We start from the raw sequence: 16,961 nt of genomic DNA, 5'->3' as shown, positions 1-16,961 counted from the left end.
TGCACAGCCAACATACCGCAAATCAACCGAGGCATCTTCAAAGAGGGCCCCAGTAACCAAGCTGAAAGCACTGCCAAGAAATGCGCAACTTTAAACGAAAATAAGGGTTGTTACTTCTGTAATAATAGTTTTTTCCTATTTTGCAATCTTAATTTGCCAACAGATTGTTGCATTTAAGAACTAACTTCTGAGAGTTTTTCTTCTTGAAGATTCTCATAATTTCATGATTAAAGCATTTGTGCACGCTGAAACGAGGGGAGAAAAAGCTCCGAGGAACATCCTTAGCTGGGCAGCAGCATCTGGTAAATACAAACGGGATAATCAGAAGGCTTGTGATATCCCCACAGAACATCTTTCAGTCAACTGAACTTTCAGAGTGGAAATGCTATGCACTAGTAATGATTTTCCACCTCAACTTGCTGAAGTTGCTTAGGATTTTGTATTTAGAAATTTAGGCATGTAAAGACCTCTAGGTATATTTTGAATTTCAAGGAAGCTGCCACGTTGCACTTGGGTCGCCCAGAGAGACAATTGCCGTTGAGCACTTCAACAACTGGGAAAAGAAAAATTAACAAACCAAACCAAACCAAAAACCTCTTTCTGCTTGAGTGCCCGAAACAGCCCCAAGCTCTCGGGACCGTGCACAGGGGCCGCAGGGCGAGCTCTCTCAGCACCTTCCTGCGTGGCGCGGCGCGGGCAGGCGATCAAACATCTGCTCACTCGTGCTGAACAAAGGAGGGCGCAGAGCTTCCAAGGCAGAACCTTACAAGTTTCCTCCACGGCATCGTGCCCAGGATGGGGAGTTATTAGCCTGATCTTTAACTGCAAGAGGAGTGGCTTTTCCAGCAAGTTTACGAGATGCTCACATAGTGGAAACAATTACCTACCCAGCCCGCCAGCTGTGCCAAGGAGTTTATCTGATTTCCTGAAGGAGCCACCAGTGGCTGTGTTTAAACAACATGAGATACGGCATCGAAAGGGGAGCTGCTCGCCCTCACTCCTTGGGCAAGATCAGAAAGGAAGGAAGGAGGACCGGACCTGATATTTTGTCCTTACATTTAATCTCTACTCCAGCTGTTAGGCTGCAGCAGCTCCCACCCCAAAAACCTATGGGGCGCTTCTTTTGCTGCAACAGGCAGAGCCCTCAATGCCTGGGCTCTGATAAACAAGCCTACCTGGAAAAGCACTTCGAATGTATGGAGCAGTATTTCCTGTGACTAAAATTAGAAAGGGAATTTATGAGCCTACTTGTTATCTTAGGACTCTGGAAAGCAGAAACAATGATAATAAGAAACAGAACTTTACAGGCTGGAAATACAAAAGGAACTTCCCCCTCACAAAAAAAAAAGAAAAGAAAAAAGAAAGAAAAAAACCCCAAACCTATTTTCATAATCTCAGAAGAAGGATTGCAAAGAGCCAGAGAAACCAGAGGCATCTTCTGTATTATGGAAAACCACTGTTTTTCTTATGCCTCCTTTGTTTAGCAAAATGCTTGCTTTTGATCAGCTAACAGACAACAGTGGGCTTGGAATATGCTGATCAACAACATGTGTGTAATTTTGGTGTTCGACATCTGCCAGCGGGGAGCCGGGAGCCCTGCACCCAAAGCCACGGTTCCCAATTGGAGCTGTGCTGCAGGCACGAGGCTGCAGCCGGCCAGCCTCCCCCCGAGCCTCGCAGCATCCTCCTACCTGCATGAGGAACAGGAAAACGAGTGGGGAACAGGAAAACAAGGCACAGAGCGGGGGAAAGAGTCCTGTGCAGATCCAGCGAGGGCGAGCAGCTCCAACCACTGGTCCAGCTGAAACAACTGCCTCAGGAGCGTATTTATGGACCTGTTCATAAGCTACTGTACGGACCTGTACATAAACAGTCTGATGCCTTGAAAGGAGAGCTTTGGTTCAAAGGGTAATCTTGGGATTTTTCAGTCCTGCCCTGGGAACTGGGTGCTCCAAAGGTCCAGCCACTTCGCTAACGCGCTGCAGATACCAGATGATCTGTCCTAAGGATTTCTCACAAAACTTAAGAGAGATACATTTCTACACGTATGGCAAAAAGAGGGCCCAATTCCAGCTGTAGGTCATTTGGGAGCGAAGATGCTACCTGCCTTGTACTTGCACGATTCAATCTCTGTAACACCTCTGTGAAAATAAATTCTGTGATTGAACTGTGTGTGTTCATAAGCACCTGCTATGTTATTGGCATTATTTTTCACACTTACTGGCTATCCCTTTGCCCTCTGTGTTAATTTCCATGGCTGGGAAGGAACGAGCATGGCAGAGATGATGACATTTTGGAACCAAGGAGCTGCCAAAATGAGAGTCAACCAAGCACACAGGCGCCCAGCTTCTTCAGGGGGTTGAAACGTCTTCAAAAATTACCATACTCCTACAGCCCAATCTGTTTTCTGAAAATATAACTAAAGACTAAGGAAGCAGGAACTGAATCTAAGAAAGCAGCCTGCTTGGAAACCCAGCAAGTTCAAAAATACACAGCTAAGGCAACATCCAACCCCTGCTTTTGCCTAATGCTCCGTGTAACAAAGGCAGGACCTTGCCTGAGGAGCCAGGAGCTCCCACGTACTGCCTTGCACTACATTGTGGCTGGCAGGCAGCAAGCCCGGGGGGAGCCTCCTGCAGCCAAGCTGTCGGTCTGGCATCTGCAAACATCCCCTGTGCCTCTGCCCATGCAGGGAGCCCTGCCGCTCCCCACCGCCCGAGGAGTGCCATGATCCCTCGGGGCATCCACTTCCCAAGCATCCCTTTGTTTCATAATTAAGTACACCAAAACCATTTTGAACCTAAAGCTGCACTGTGCTGCGGAGGGACGCGAGTGATCAGATGGCTGCAGAGAGGCCACCTCCAAGGCAAGGACCTCAGGCAACCCGTTTTAACAACAGCTTCATAAAGCAGGGATCCATGGAGAGGCAAGGATTTCTCGAGTAAATTCCAGCCCTCTAGACGGGATAATTACGCACAACCACAGGCATGCCAGAGCTGTCTCATGCTCTACGTTCCCTCCTGCCCACCTCACGCTGGCGTACCTCGGGGCCGTGGGACGGCCGCACCGGCCCTACACGGCAGGCAGGATTTCCTAAGCTGAACAGAGAGGGGTCCAAGCAAAAGTTTTGTCAGCTCCAGGCTCTCGGGGATGGGAACTGATTTCTTTTAAACTAAAAGGCATGGCCTGACTGAAAGCAATTAGAAGTTTATTAGAAATTCCACCCTGGAAAATTGCACTCAGGACCAGAAATTTCACCTATCCTTTTGATGGATATTTTAGAAATGAAACATAGCAAGCGTGCACGATGCACAAAAGGATTGCAGTACAAAACAATAGTCTGATGCAACCGGAGTCTGCTCGGGCACTCAGTAACAAAGTGAGCTATTGTGGCCCTTGGTATTGACATATTTTTAATAGGATCCAGACAAGAGCACGCACCAATTTAAACAAGATTTTAGCAGTCTATTTTGTTACGCTGCTGCAATCTCTGTGTGTTGACAGGACTACAATCAGGCAAATTCCTTCCCTCTTGCATAATGCAGGTAGTCTGGGCTCGACGTGCTAAATCAGCATTTCATTTAAAGCAGGGCAATCCTGCAGGCTAATTACGCCCTCAGTAAGAGCCATGCGGCTTCACCGCTCTCCGTGGACTTGCAGACAAGGAAACCTAAACCAAGTAAGAATTGCAAGCAGACCTGCTAGGAGCTGTGGGTTCTGCATGCGTAACTTGGTTTAAAAGAAAAATTAAAAGGTAAAGGGGAAAAAAAAAAAACAAAAACAAACAGATGCAGTATTGTCATCATCAGTTTTCAAATGTGTTTTTTTTTTTTCCAAGCAATTGATAAAATAATACCGAAAGCACACATTAAGTACCAACATTTTTGCTTAGGTCAAAATGAAAAGAGATCATTTTGGGCATCCAGTGATGCATACAGGAGAGCTCTAACTAAAAAGTTCCTAAATATCCATCAGATATGACCCTTCTCATTTCACCTTTCCTCAGTACTGGGTATCTACAGCCGTAACTTGTCCCCTCTTCCCATTACCAAAAGCACAGACCAGCAGTGGCACAGCAGTGTTTTAGGAAAGGCAAACCTTGCCCCACGGCAGTGCACTACAAAGCTCTGCCCGCCTTGCTCCACGGTGGCTTATTCATGCTCAGGGATCTCTGGAAAGATCCCTGTACCCTGCAAGTAACCTCCAACATTTCACCAAAAAGAATGCAACGTGGAAACGTTCTGCAGACAACAAGAATGTGTTGTGAACTGTCCCCAAAGTACATTCACAGAAGTTACCTCGAGTGAAAGTTCTTTATCTTGATTAGCCTAAGTCAGACTCAGAAAAATAAAAGATTTTTCCTTAAGGGATCAAATCAAAAGAAGTAAATTTGCGTACCACAGATAATTCCTACATTAGAAATATGATTTTTTTTTAAATACATTTCTACACCCGATTTCGAAGACGATGACCATTCTTTTCACCCATCATCAGAGCCTACCCACACAGTTTGAAGAATTAGCGTTGGGATCAAGCGTTTGTTCAACGCATCTTCCCAGTTTATTTTTAAGACCAATGAGCTGACAGCAATCATTTACCCTCTTTCTTCCTGAGGAAGCATCCCCAGACGGAACCCGGTGAGATTTTTGTCCGAGTGGGCTGCAGGGACCAGGCAAACAGGACCGGCGTCGCGCTTCTGGATTCCCTCGTTTCACAATCCCACCCCCAGCGCTGCCCCTTGTGCAATACAAACAGGCATTTGTAATTCAAGGTAGGTTGTTATGAATAACTTACGCACCGCTTGTTTACAAGGCCAACAGTTTCAAATGGTTACTAGTTTAGTAGTGAAAAATAAAACTAATGTAAATAAAACTGCTGCGGGAGGCGCTTTAAAATAACAATGGATAGTAGCTGTATAAACACAGGTAAGGTGAAGATGAAATCCCTGCATGCAACCACCGTGTAAGCATACATCACCATACGGCTGTGCTTTTAATTTAATTGGCAAACTTCAGCCAGAGGGTGTACGAAGTACCTCTAGCACAAAGGAAAGATTAATTTGCGAGCCCATGCCGAGAAGAGCTACTGTTCTGAGATTGTGAGTGTTGTGTCTCCCCGAGCACAGAGTCTCGTCTTTTCAGCCAGCTTATTTCCCTTCCTTAACTAAGAGATACTAACAAGCCCTCCCCTAAATAAAGAACTCGAAAGTTGCAAAACAAAGTTAAAAAGAAAAGGAAATTGTTCCAGAGCTATGTTTATTCACACAGCCAAAACCTTTCCGAAATCCCTTCTATTCCTTCCCGTATAACATCAGGACAACCAGAGACTGCCCAAACTGTAGACTTGTTAGGGACCTCAGCAAGAAAACCAAACCTGTCGATAACCCACTTTGATCCTCCAAGCACGGCAAGCACCTACACTCAGAGAAGGCCACAAAGCTGAAGAGCAGCATGGTGAGGGATTTCCCTGGACTTCCCCTGCTGCCCTCCCTGGTCTCGCTGCTTCCCAGTGGAGTTTCATCCCTTACCACAAGGTGAGGATGTGCGAGGCATGCAGGATGACCCCCTCCTGGCTCCAGGGACAGAGAACAAACCTGCTGTTGCATGAGAAGCTGCCGAGTGTCTTCAGGCTGTCATCAAAGCTTGCCATGTACTTGAGCCACGCACTCGGGCCAGGACAGGTCCGAACCAGTGCAGGCTTCTTGTACACAGACTTCAAACCATGTTACCTTTGCTCTTGTGCATTCACCACAAATGCTTATCGCTACCCCATTTAGCAACTTGTACTTCACCACATAACGCAGCGTGATCCAAATCATAATTTAGATGAAAGATGTCTAGAAAATGTAGCACATGTGGCACATTCTTTCATATGTCCAAACACACCTGATTAAATTTAGCTTGAGGTTTGTCACTGGTTGCTCAATGAACTCTCTTGATTATCATTACATCTCATCACTAAATCTACCTGTTGTGAATGATGCTAAAAATAAATAAAATACAGTCAAATGCTCATTCTCCAAATACAGGTTTGCTGACCGTTTCCTTTGGCTTGTCACTGAAATGAGTGCACCCTCAACAAGTCTCTGCCCACTACTAATGCTCACATCCAATCTTAATACCAAAAAAATACCACCACGACTGGCTGACAGGTGAGTAGAAGTCTTCTAAGTGGCACAAAATGGGTGAAATTAACACTTCTATTGTTCCAAGGTTTGGATATTTCACCGATTGCCCAGCAGTCTGCATTCAGACCAAGCCTGGCAGCCTGCTTCACACCACAACCAGCTCCGCCAGCTGCTCATGCCCCATATCACCCAAAGGATGATGGTTTCATCCTTTGCAAAAACATTCTCAGACTTCGTGCTAATAATTACCTGATTACATTTCAAACTGCCCTCAGGCTAGAAGTTATTACTGGGGAGTACAGGAATGTGTCTGGAATGCAAAAACAACCAGGGTGAAAATCAGTGGGCTCTGAGCTGGTATAAATAGATAGCTCACTACGGAAACTCGTCGCCTCTCCAAAAGCAAAACCACAAGAAAGTGGCCCACTATCTCCCTTAGCTAATCTACTGGTGAAATGATTTAGTCTCCCAGCTCTTAGGAAGAAGCATTTCTGCAAAAAAATCCATATAAATAATGTTTGTGCTACACTGGCATGCGAGGCAGCTAACTATCCTACGTAAACTCTTCAAAATCTGGTGTAAGAGAGAAAATCCAAGATAGGCCGAATACTTCACATTTTGGAAATAAAGATATAGGCGCCTATTTAGAGTGATTCATTAAAGTTAAAGCAAGCTAAACCTGACCTTTGTGCACCACATCACATTCGGGAATCTTTTATGGATAAAACTAAGGGCTTGCAATAAGCAGTACACACAACTCCAGAGCAAGTTCTTTGATGGTACCATTGCCCTCCTGACATTCAATTCTGTTCTTATTCTTATTTTGCAAGGTTAGCGTGGTTCAAGACTTAAGTGATTGCTTTTACTATATTCAAAAATTCTGATGTGATTTCATAAGAAACAAGCGTTCCATAAACTAATCCATGACTTGAAAAAGACGACTATTCAGCTAAATTAACTTCTTTATTATTATTTTCATGCGGAAGCTTTCTTTATAGTTGCATGCTACTACGTAACAGGCTTACTGACAGACAGCTTCTGTTACAAAAGCCTATTTTAGTGCACGTAAATTCCTGCGTCGCCCTCCCTCCCTGTAGGGCCTGGCACCTGCAAGCAGAGTGTTGGACACGAGCTCAGCACACGCGGTGCAGAAGGCTGTTCTCTTCTTCCAGCCCCTCTGTGCGGGGAACGACAGCAGACACCAAGCAAGCAGCCCTGCCAGGTGCCTGTGCAAAGAGCCTGAGATCTGTGGGGATCGGGGGGGAGCAGCCCCCAACTGGATTTCTGGCAGCGCTGGGCCAGCGCTGTGCTACTGAATCACCCGCCCGACGGAGTCCTTCCTGATTTATTTGAAGATCCAGGCATTCAAAAACAAAATTCCTCAATGAAGAGTGAGGTATTTTGTGGGATTACTCTCTCCCTGAGGTTAGGGATCAGGGCTTCTGAGAAACATGATGAATCACAGTGGTTTAGCTTACTCATCTTAAAAAGTTTTTTGTTTATTTTTTTTAAACTGATAGCAAGCAATTCTTTTTTTTTTTATTTTTTTCTTTTTTCCAAAGATATCTAATCTAAGAAACACTATGAGCTTGTTTGAACAAGAAGAAGAGTATGCTTTTCATTACCTTCACACTTGTACATACCATTTTATGTAAAGGAAGGATTTTATAACCAACCATTGACACTTTTTAGCATCTCCCTGAGGTGAGCAGCCTAATCTCTTGCTTTAGAAGCAGATGCACATCCAGAATGCAGCAAGGCAGCTGCAAAACTCACAGAGGTGCATGGGAAGTCTCAAAACAGAAAAAACGATGGTGGCAAATCTCCCTTCAGTTTGCACGCCTTCCTTCAAGGAAACTGAAATTAAAGAACTGACATCGTGAAATTAAAGACACCAATATCAGAAAATGAGTTTAAACAAAGTGTATGGCATCCAGTATAGTGTGCAGGATGCTTGGGACATATATCCCCCATCTCTGCCTATCTCTGGTATTAAAATCTCAATCACACAGGTCTATGCCTCAGTTTTCACCTCATTTTTGTCTACAGTGAGATCTCTGCACTTTGTTGGCATTTTACCTTCCACCTAGGTGGATTTCTGACTGCACTTCTTGCCATCTATTTGTTCCTGCACACTCTTATTTCTTAGCCAGCATTATGAGAATTATGGAAGCACTTTATGTCAAAATAAAAGAGTCTCTTCTCAGACCATTAAACGTCTCAAGCTTTGTAAAACTTGTTCAATCAAAGTTTAATCACTGAAAAGTTAAAACTAGACAAATACTTTGAAAAAATAAATTATTTTTAACACATGTCACTGCTTGGGCAGCATGTAGGGAAGAGAGATTCTTCTCCCCTAAAAAGCATCATTGTAGGATGTCTTAGAAATACCAGGCAAATCAGGACTCTAAATATATTAAGATGTATGCCAGCACCCAGCTATGCATTGCTAATGTAGCCGTCTTCCCCTGGAGCTTATATAACCATCAACTCTTCGGCAGCAAAACCCAAAGTCACGCCGAAACGTGCAAGAGAAAGCTACTTGCACCACGCAGCTGCCGATTTCTGAAGCAGATCTCCTGGCCCCCCCAGCACGGAGCCGCAATTCCTGCAGGACAGAAGAGCCCCGCGCGTGCTGTGCTGCTCACCTCGCTTCCCCGGGCTGCGAGACCCTCAAACAAGGCTTCAGAACAAACAGCATCGCCTCGCACAGCACCGAGTCCAACCTTAGACAAACTTTGGGTGCTACCCCATCAATTGATGCCTTTTTTTCCCAGCTGCCTAGTCCAAAAAAGAACATTTTAATTTCTCATTGACCCGGGCCGCTGGTATTTCATGCCAGAGTTCACTTGGGAAACGGGAACAGGAGTATATAAACTTAGAGCTGAGAAAGGAAATACTTTTCTAATAGTTACTGGAGGGCTCCACTGAGTCATAGCCATCTACTGAAGGTATTACACAACAACTGGATGTCCTGTTTGTAGAATATGAAGGATATATAGAATATGGAGATCAAGTAGTGTTTTGTTTAAAAGAACATCTCATCTGAAGCATATATATATATATTATTATTATTTTTTATTTTTTTTTTAATTCATGAAGCTGCCAGAATCTTAAGGAGCAAGCTCTGGTTTTGAAAGGAGGTGTGCTTTTCATCTTTTATGTCAGAAGCATAAAAAGTTGTTTACTTTAGAGGGAAATGGATTATTTCAAGTCTGCTCTCCCATTAGCACCAAAGCACAAGCAAGGCATTTGTCTTTTCAGCTGGAGCTGCATGGTGCACACCTCCAGAGTAGCTGCTCTTTCTCTAGGAGGCAAACCAGCAAGCACAGAAGCCTGGAAAAAAAAAACACGTAGCTGAAAAAAAAAAAAAAAAGAATTAATTTTAATCTTTTGGTGGGAAGCCTGTGTTGCTTTTAGATTGCCATTTTATCTACTGGAGGGTACAGCGAGTTCAGGAAAACATTTGCCAGCTCTAGCAGGGAACTGCTGCGAGGACCAGCACAATAGCCATGCTCTGTTCGAGACAACAAGGTGACTGCAGGAGTTCAGCCGAGGGGCCCCGAACAACATCAGAAACCAAATACGATCTCATGGAAAAAAACAGCATCTCGGGAAGACACGCAATAGCTACTGCTCTCAAAAGCAAATAAATAAAGACACTGGGTACTGAAGTACATCTATTTTTGCCGGATGCACTAAAAATGCTATGCAGGGACGCTGGAGCCCTGCGATCCCGAAAAAGAGAAGCCTGCACTACAGCAACCACCCTGAGAAACCGACCCTTCCGAATGCTTCACCTCACATCTGCTTCTCTGAGAAAACCAGCTTGGAGGAGAACATCCTCTCCCAGTCCAAACCACCGCGTCCACCAACCTCCCTGAACGCTCTTCAACACCTTCACTACCTGTGGGCTCTGGGAGCTTCTCTCCATGTGCCCACGGCTCCTTGAGCACCTGCAGCACTGCTGGTACTGCTGCTGGTGCATCTACGCAGCCTGCAGGAAGGGGGCAGGAGGCTGATTTCTCCCCTCAGCCTCTCCAAAGGAAGGTTGGGTGCTTGCCCCAGCCCGCTCTGCCAGGCTATAGGGATGGTCTGGGTGGTGGAAGCTGAGAGGCAAAATACTGGAGGAAGTTTCACCGTGGAGTGCCAAAAAAGGGAGAGCAGAGAGGCTGTGGGGTCTCCGTCCTCAGAGAGATTCCCAAGCAGCTGGACAAGGGCCTGAGCTCCCACATCTGAGCAGGAGCCTGGCCAAGGCACCTTCTGAGGCTCCTTCTAACCTCTGCTGCTCCGTGAAGCCTAAGGACTGCCACATGGAAAGTTACAGGGAAAGTCCTCTTTGATGTAAAGATCAGCTGTGTGCCTGTGCCGGCTTGGTTTAGGTTTTCATGGACCCAGCAGAGGAAGCAGAGAAATTTTCCTGGTGTTCTTCAGTTAAAAAAGCCCTCTTGATGTCCCGATCCTCACCAAGAAAGGCCACACCAGGACAGCTTCCAATAGACGAATTTCTCAGTTCAGGTAAATCTCTGACTGATAAAAAACACGGGCGAACACCACCCTAGAGCCATCGCCGGGCTCAGAGCAGCAGCCTCACACACACACCGCTGCCTCCCGTCAAGCTCCGGCTGCTGCAAGGCACTCTGCAGGCCTGTACCTTCTCAAACAGCTTTTCCAGTTGAGATTTCAACCTGCTTCCTTCAAGGATTTATTGCCATTCCTTCAGAAACAACACTGTTTATCATCATCCCACTCTACTCTCTGGCTGGGGAACTTCTACCATAAGCTCGCACGTCCTTGGGAAACGCAGACCACATATATCCAAGTATATTTATGCACTGAAGGCTTCAGGAAACACCTTCAGTGAGTTGCCTACACGGAGCAGGTCCTTCCATGTCGCTCCTGATAAGCAGCAATTATCTGGATTTCAAGTCATGTCACGGAAATTATGCAGACTTGAGATGAAGCGGTTCATCCGACTCGAAGCAGGAAGGTTACATGTGAAACATAGCGGCTTAAAATGCTAAAGTTGTTATTTTTATCACTCCTCTCCCTTTAATTTAAAGCAGGACAGCACTACTAACAATGCTGGGTGCTAGCATTGTCGAAAAGCAACGGGAACCAATAGTTTGCTCAGGAGGAGAGCGAGCGGAAAGCCAACGAGCAATTTAGAGCCTCCTTCAACTCTGCCTGAAGCAGTTTCAACCACATCCTGGATACTCAAAACCCAAATTATCTCCAACACCTTCCTCCTGCCAAATACACTAATTTTTCGCTCATCGTCTTGGAAGTCCCTAGCTCTCACATTCTCAACAACTACTCCAATAGCAGTTAACACGATGAATAAGAAGTATGCAGCACATCAACTTCAGAAATCTGGGAACAGCTCTTGCAGCTCAGAGTCTGCTATGCAGATTTTATTACTCTTTTTCACAGTTCGGCAGGGTGTACTTGGAGCAGCTGCCTACTTCCCAGTTCAAAAGAACATGAAGCCCTTATCTAGCACCACACTGCACATTTCCAGGTTGAAGGAGAGTCCAGACCACAGTTTAATGAAACAATATTCAGATTCTCACTCTTCACGCATGCCTCCATAAAATTCCCACTAAGTGCACATATCGCAGCAATATTCTGTTGGTAAAAAAATAGTTCTTGTACTTCACTTGTTTTCCTTTAGAAACTTGTAATGCATAAAGATTTTGCAATGAAAAAAAAAATAAAGAGGTTGAAAACCATCACGGAATGAGAAAACTGCGAACAATGAAATCATGTAAAGCCTTCATGGTAAAGTCATTTTGAATTCAGGTTTAATTGGAATATAGCAGCCTAGGAAATTATGGTTCTAAACCACAAACAAGAGAGGGAATGTTTAGTAACCCCAGGCAAAAATCCCCTGGCCTCTCCAGCAGCGCAGTTCAAGCTCGAAGCTTTACGTCTATTTATAGACCTCGGGCACATATCACTACAATAGTTGATTGTGCTTTGCAGCTGTTTTGTATATCTAGAAGGGCAGGAAAGAACAGACTGCACTTTGATCATTCCCTTTTTTGGAGTATTAAAACAACAACAAAAATGCCGTTAGAAAGGACTCCGTATTTTGGAACCACAAGGGTACCTGTTCCAAAAGCCACAGCTTACGCTAAAGATGGAGCGCAGAGCTAACGTGGTCAATTGTTTACCATTATTATAAATACGGACAGCAGAAAATATTTATTCGACAAGCATGCAAACTATTTCACCTATCATGAGAACATATGCCAGATCTAATTATAGGAGCCTCTACTCCACAAAGCATCTGTTGTTAAGTGACACACACATAAAATTAAGATGCAAACTGAAAGCAACTGCATCGTAAATCAGCACACAGAATTGCTCGGGAAATAAGAGAAATGCAGCAATGGCTCAAGGCACCACTGAGGGATATGAATTAACTACGCACAACCTATAAAACCTGTTGGTATTAAAGCTTTCAAAATACACCTCAATGCACTGGAGCTGAAGAGAGAGGAACGTATTGCTCACCAAGTCGAATCAGCGATCCCCGCGCCACGAAGCACACCAGTGCTTTGGGAGCTCTGTGGTTAGGGCAGCATCTACCAGCCACTCTTGCCAGGACAGCGGCACACACACTGCTTTATTGTCCATCGCCCTGTTTTTTAGCTGCTGCACTAAAAATATACCAGCCTACTACCTTACCTATGCGAGGTGCTTCCAGAACGGTTGTTTTTAACAACTGTTCAAAAAGCCAAACAAAACCAGAACAAATGGAGTCACAGCCATGAAATGATCAGTGTGAGCACGATAAAACCGTACTGTGTCCATTACTCCAGCATTCAACATCTGAAAAATGGTCTTTGCTACGGTCAAGACAATTTATTTTTTTTTTTGCAAAAGAAAGGAAATGAGCATCAAGCAGTCGTCTGCAAAGACCTAACCGTACCACGTCTAGCCTCCCAAAAGAACGTTCCTAATCAATTTCTGATAGGATTTATGCACTGCAATAAAGTATAAAATGGGATATCCAAGTACAGCTTACTCAAGCTATCCGCATGAGTTTGAATAGCTCATTACTGAACAGCCACGTGCACTGAAGGATGCGGACAGTTTAAACCAGAGAAGCAGGCTGTAAAAGTGATTAAATCACAAAAGAAAAAAAAAATCTCAGTGGGGAAGAAAGCAGAGGGCAAAAGAGCTGGTGGCAAGCCCTGTAGTGCCACAGCCAGGCCTCAGGGCATGCGCTGTTCTGTTTGCTAGGCAGCGAATAAACAAGGTTATTGAGCCAGTGAGTTGGGAAAGCAGCACTTGGCTGGGAGAGACAGAGCAGATCAAACGGAGGACAGCACAGGCCTGCAAGGGGAAGTCAGCAAGGTCAGACCTTTGTTAGGTGCTAGACAGCCTCAGAATTACCTGTTCTGCATAATCAGCGCAGCACAATTGATGATTAAGAACAAAGCTTTTGGACTTCTAAATATGTCAGTTAGGATATTAGATAGTATTTTTAAAAAAGCTTTTCAAAGAAAATATTTAAGCACGTTCCTATCTTTTTTTAATACAAATTTACTTCTGCTGTGGCTTGTATCTCTGTTACATCTGTATCGTTTATTTAAACCAGAGTTCACAGGGATTTTTTTTAATGTTTGAAAAGCACTTAAGAAAATGTTCTTGATTTTCATTATGGCTCTCAGGCATTACCATTGTTATATAATTATACATTGGATTAGAAACTAACATATAAAATAATAATTCACTAAATCAATTATTTATATTGGGGTAATATGAAAAATGCCACTACACTGCCCTGACCACAGGTGTGGCACTGGCAGAACAAGCGCTTATTGCTAAATGCATGACTGGGTTTTATTGTACACATTTACACAATTATTAAAAAAAAAAAAGAAAAAAAAAGTTATTTTTCTTTCTTGGCCACAAAAGCTCCTGCAAACCATTTATTTTCCAGTGAGTAAAAACCACTGATACCATTCGGGCAAAGAACAACACAACAACGGACACTACGTGGCCACGGCGCTCCTGGCCGCCTGAGGAACGGGGAAGGGAAGGGGAAGGGGCTGCCCTTCGCCACCTTCTGCTGTGGCTGGACCCACCGAGCAGCAGGAAACCTCCTTGCCCCGCGCTGCTTTGCAAAACTAGCGACGTACCTGGGCTGCTACGAATTTCGGGAGGGGAGCGGCGAGATGGGGACTGCTTCTGGAGAAAGTAACACGACGCAGCGCGTCACCGGCGCTGAGCTCGAGGTCCTGGAGAGCTCCAAACCACAGCTTAAAAATATGACTCAGTGTTAGCAGGCAGTATTACAGAAGGAATAAACAAGAGAAAGTACGGGCTGACACAGATAGCGGCACCATCTAGGGAGACGATGACAACTGCAGCTTGTCACTGTGCGTGTCACCGCCACGCTGACCTGGCCGAGCAAGCTGCCTGCCAGAAAGGTAAGGAAGGGCTCCGAAAGGCCCTGGCGTGTCCCTGTTCTGCACTGCATTTCAAGACCAAATTCCTGCATGTGAAAATCTTTTAAAAGGTGGGGAAGCTGAAATTTAGCAAGATCTCTCGTGTTGTTCCCTTCTACAAAACTTTCAGTCAAAGCCTACCTATAAAACAAACATTTCAGAGTGGATTTAGCAAAAACCACCAACGCAATTTCGGACTAGCGTTACCTGTGACCATGATGGTTCTTTGCAAGAGAGGGATGCCTCCCTTTAACGTTATTGCTGAAGTCAGACACGTTAAGCATTAAGTACAAATGTCAGCTTGGCTCCGGCCGCGCCAAACTTCAGCTGCGAGCGGAGGGCAGCTGTCGTACAATGTCAAGGCATGCTAACAGCTCCCACCTCCCTGCCCTCCTGCACACAGGGACGCCAGCCAGGCCCAACAACGAGGGCAGGGCACGGCACAGCCCACGGGGCTCCTGTTCATCACTCAAGCCTCGAGTCGCAGCCATGACCTACCAGGAGCCCATGGGAAGGGAACGCAGAGGTGAGCTCTTCATTGCGGCCCCAGCTGAGGTGCATGGTGAGGCTCTTCAGGTACAAAACCCTGGCCTTGCACACCTTAAGACATCAAAACCAGGTTCTGAAGATGGAGAAAACCCAGCTCCAGCCTGGCAGGACATCTGTGGTGGGTGGCAGCATCTGCCCAGGCCTCCCCCAGCACTGCACCTCTGCAGGGCTGCCAACACCTCATGGCACGGCCTGGCCAGCAGCAGCCCTTTGTGCTGCCTCGATGCTGGTGTTTGAGGAGCCGTGCTCCTCATTTTGGGATTAGACAGCTCCACAGCCAGCCCAGGGCAGGGACAAACTTCAGAAGAGAAAAGTTTTTCTGCCTGCGGGCTGGGGATCGCCACGCACCCGGCGGCACAGCGCTGGCAAAGGAGCATCCCCGAGCAGCCTGAGGCAGACTTTCCAAAATATAAATGCAGCTTCTCGAAAACGTCGCCATCGGACGGGCAGCGGTGCATAGTAGCAGAACTCTAGAAATATTTTTACAATTAAGACATTACACACAGTGACCGCTATTTATACTTCAATATGTCAGCCTTAAATATTTACTTTTCCACTCGCTCAGTTTGCATTATATGCCAACAGATCGCCTTCTTGCATCATTTAAAGAGCTTATAGATATTTAAAACTCCCCGGGCAATATGGGAATAGTGTTACTATAAAACAATTCAAATTAAATGACGAGAGGGAAAAAATGGCTACTTTTTATCTAAAATTGATTTTTACTGCAAGGATGCACCTTTTTCAAAAAAAAAAAAAAAATGGACCTGTTTGCTATGTCCATCGTGATAAAATAACTTAAAAAACAAAAACAAAAACAAAAACATCAATTTTGACCTTTAAACCTCTGCCTAGGCTTTACGCCGCTACGCAGTGGCTGTCCATGAGTCGGCAGCATTACATCCTCCTGCCCTACGGGCTCCAAAGAGCGAACAACCCTGGTTAAAGCAAGTAAATGTTTACACTCTTAATCTGTCCAGCATCCCAAGGCTGCATCAGCCATTACTGGACGTTTTTCCCAGAAATCCGCCGGGCTTGGCAGCCGTATTTTGACAAGAAATGCGTTCCCTTTTATGGCCCCAGAGCCAGGGGCCGCGGTCGGCACAGGGGAGCGACCACAGCCATGTCCCAGGGCGCTCCTAGCCCTGGGCACAAAACCCTGCCCGTGGCCAGCCCTGCTCCTTCCTTCCCATTACTCCCTTACTGTCAAGTGTGAGAGAGATGCTCCGTTCCGGATGTTATACTATTTCCTTTCGGGTTTGCTTACTGTAAGTCCCATAAATCCAGAGCTTAAAACAAATCAGCTAGGTTGGGAAGTTTATGGGTGCTTCCCAGCCCAGCAGAGCCGGGCTCCTTTCCTGAAAAGGAACAGGAACTGACTCGGTTATCCTTGCTGCTGCTTCTGCCCTTGGTAATCGCATCTTTACATTTTCATGTCCTTAAAAACAGCTAAAATGGGGTTTGGAGAATGAAGGGCCTTGACATTCGCTGCCAATCCATCAACATTCAGACTGTGTAACGTTCCAGATCATCACCCATATAAAATGAGAAGGATGATCGTGACTCTTTCTAAACAAATTTTCATCTCCTTCTTTAGGAATCCTGTCCCAATGCAAGGATTAGCTGGACAATGGGAAGAAAGCAAACGAGAGATGGGAGGCAGCAGGAAGGCCTGGGGGTTCTGCTGCAGGAGGACGAGGAGCACTGCTCCACCAGCGGATCTGCTGCAGGAGTTTCCAACCACCCTACCCAGCTGCTCTCTCCCATTGCTTCATTCACTCCCTGTGCTTCAGCTGTTCTCTCCTCCAGCCATCCTGAGCACT

At 45.5% G+C, this 16,961-nt stretch overlaps 1 protein-coding gene across 4 annotated transcripts in view; it reads right to left on the bottom strand.

Annotated features, from left to right (window-relative positions):
* The window catches only part of ADCY9 (adenylate cyclase 9), a 90,719-nt gene that overhangs the window by 53,170 nt on the left and 20,588 nt on the right, over positions 1-16,961 (bottom strand). The window lies entirely within an intron of this gene.

The sequence above is a fragment of the Netta rufina genome (assembly GCF_964035555.1).
Source record: "Netta rufina genome assembly, chromosome: 15".
Classification (NCBI taxonomy): domain Eukaryota; kingdom Metazoa; phylum Chordata; class Aves; order Anseriformes; family Anatidae; genus Netta; species Netta rufina.
The sequence above is the reverse complement of the archived record's forward strand: the minus strand, read 5'-3'. Positions and strand labels throughout refer to the sequence as shown.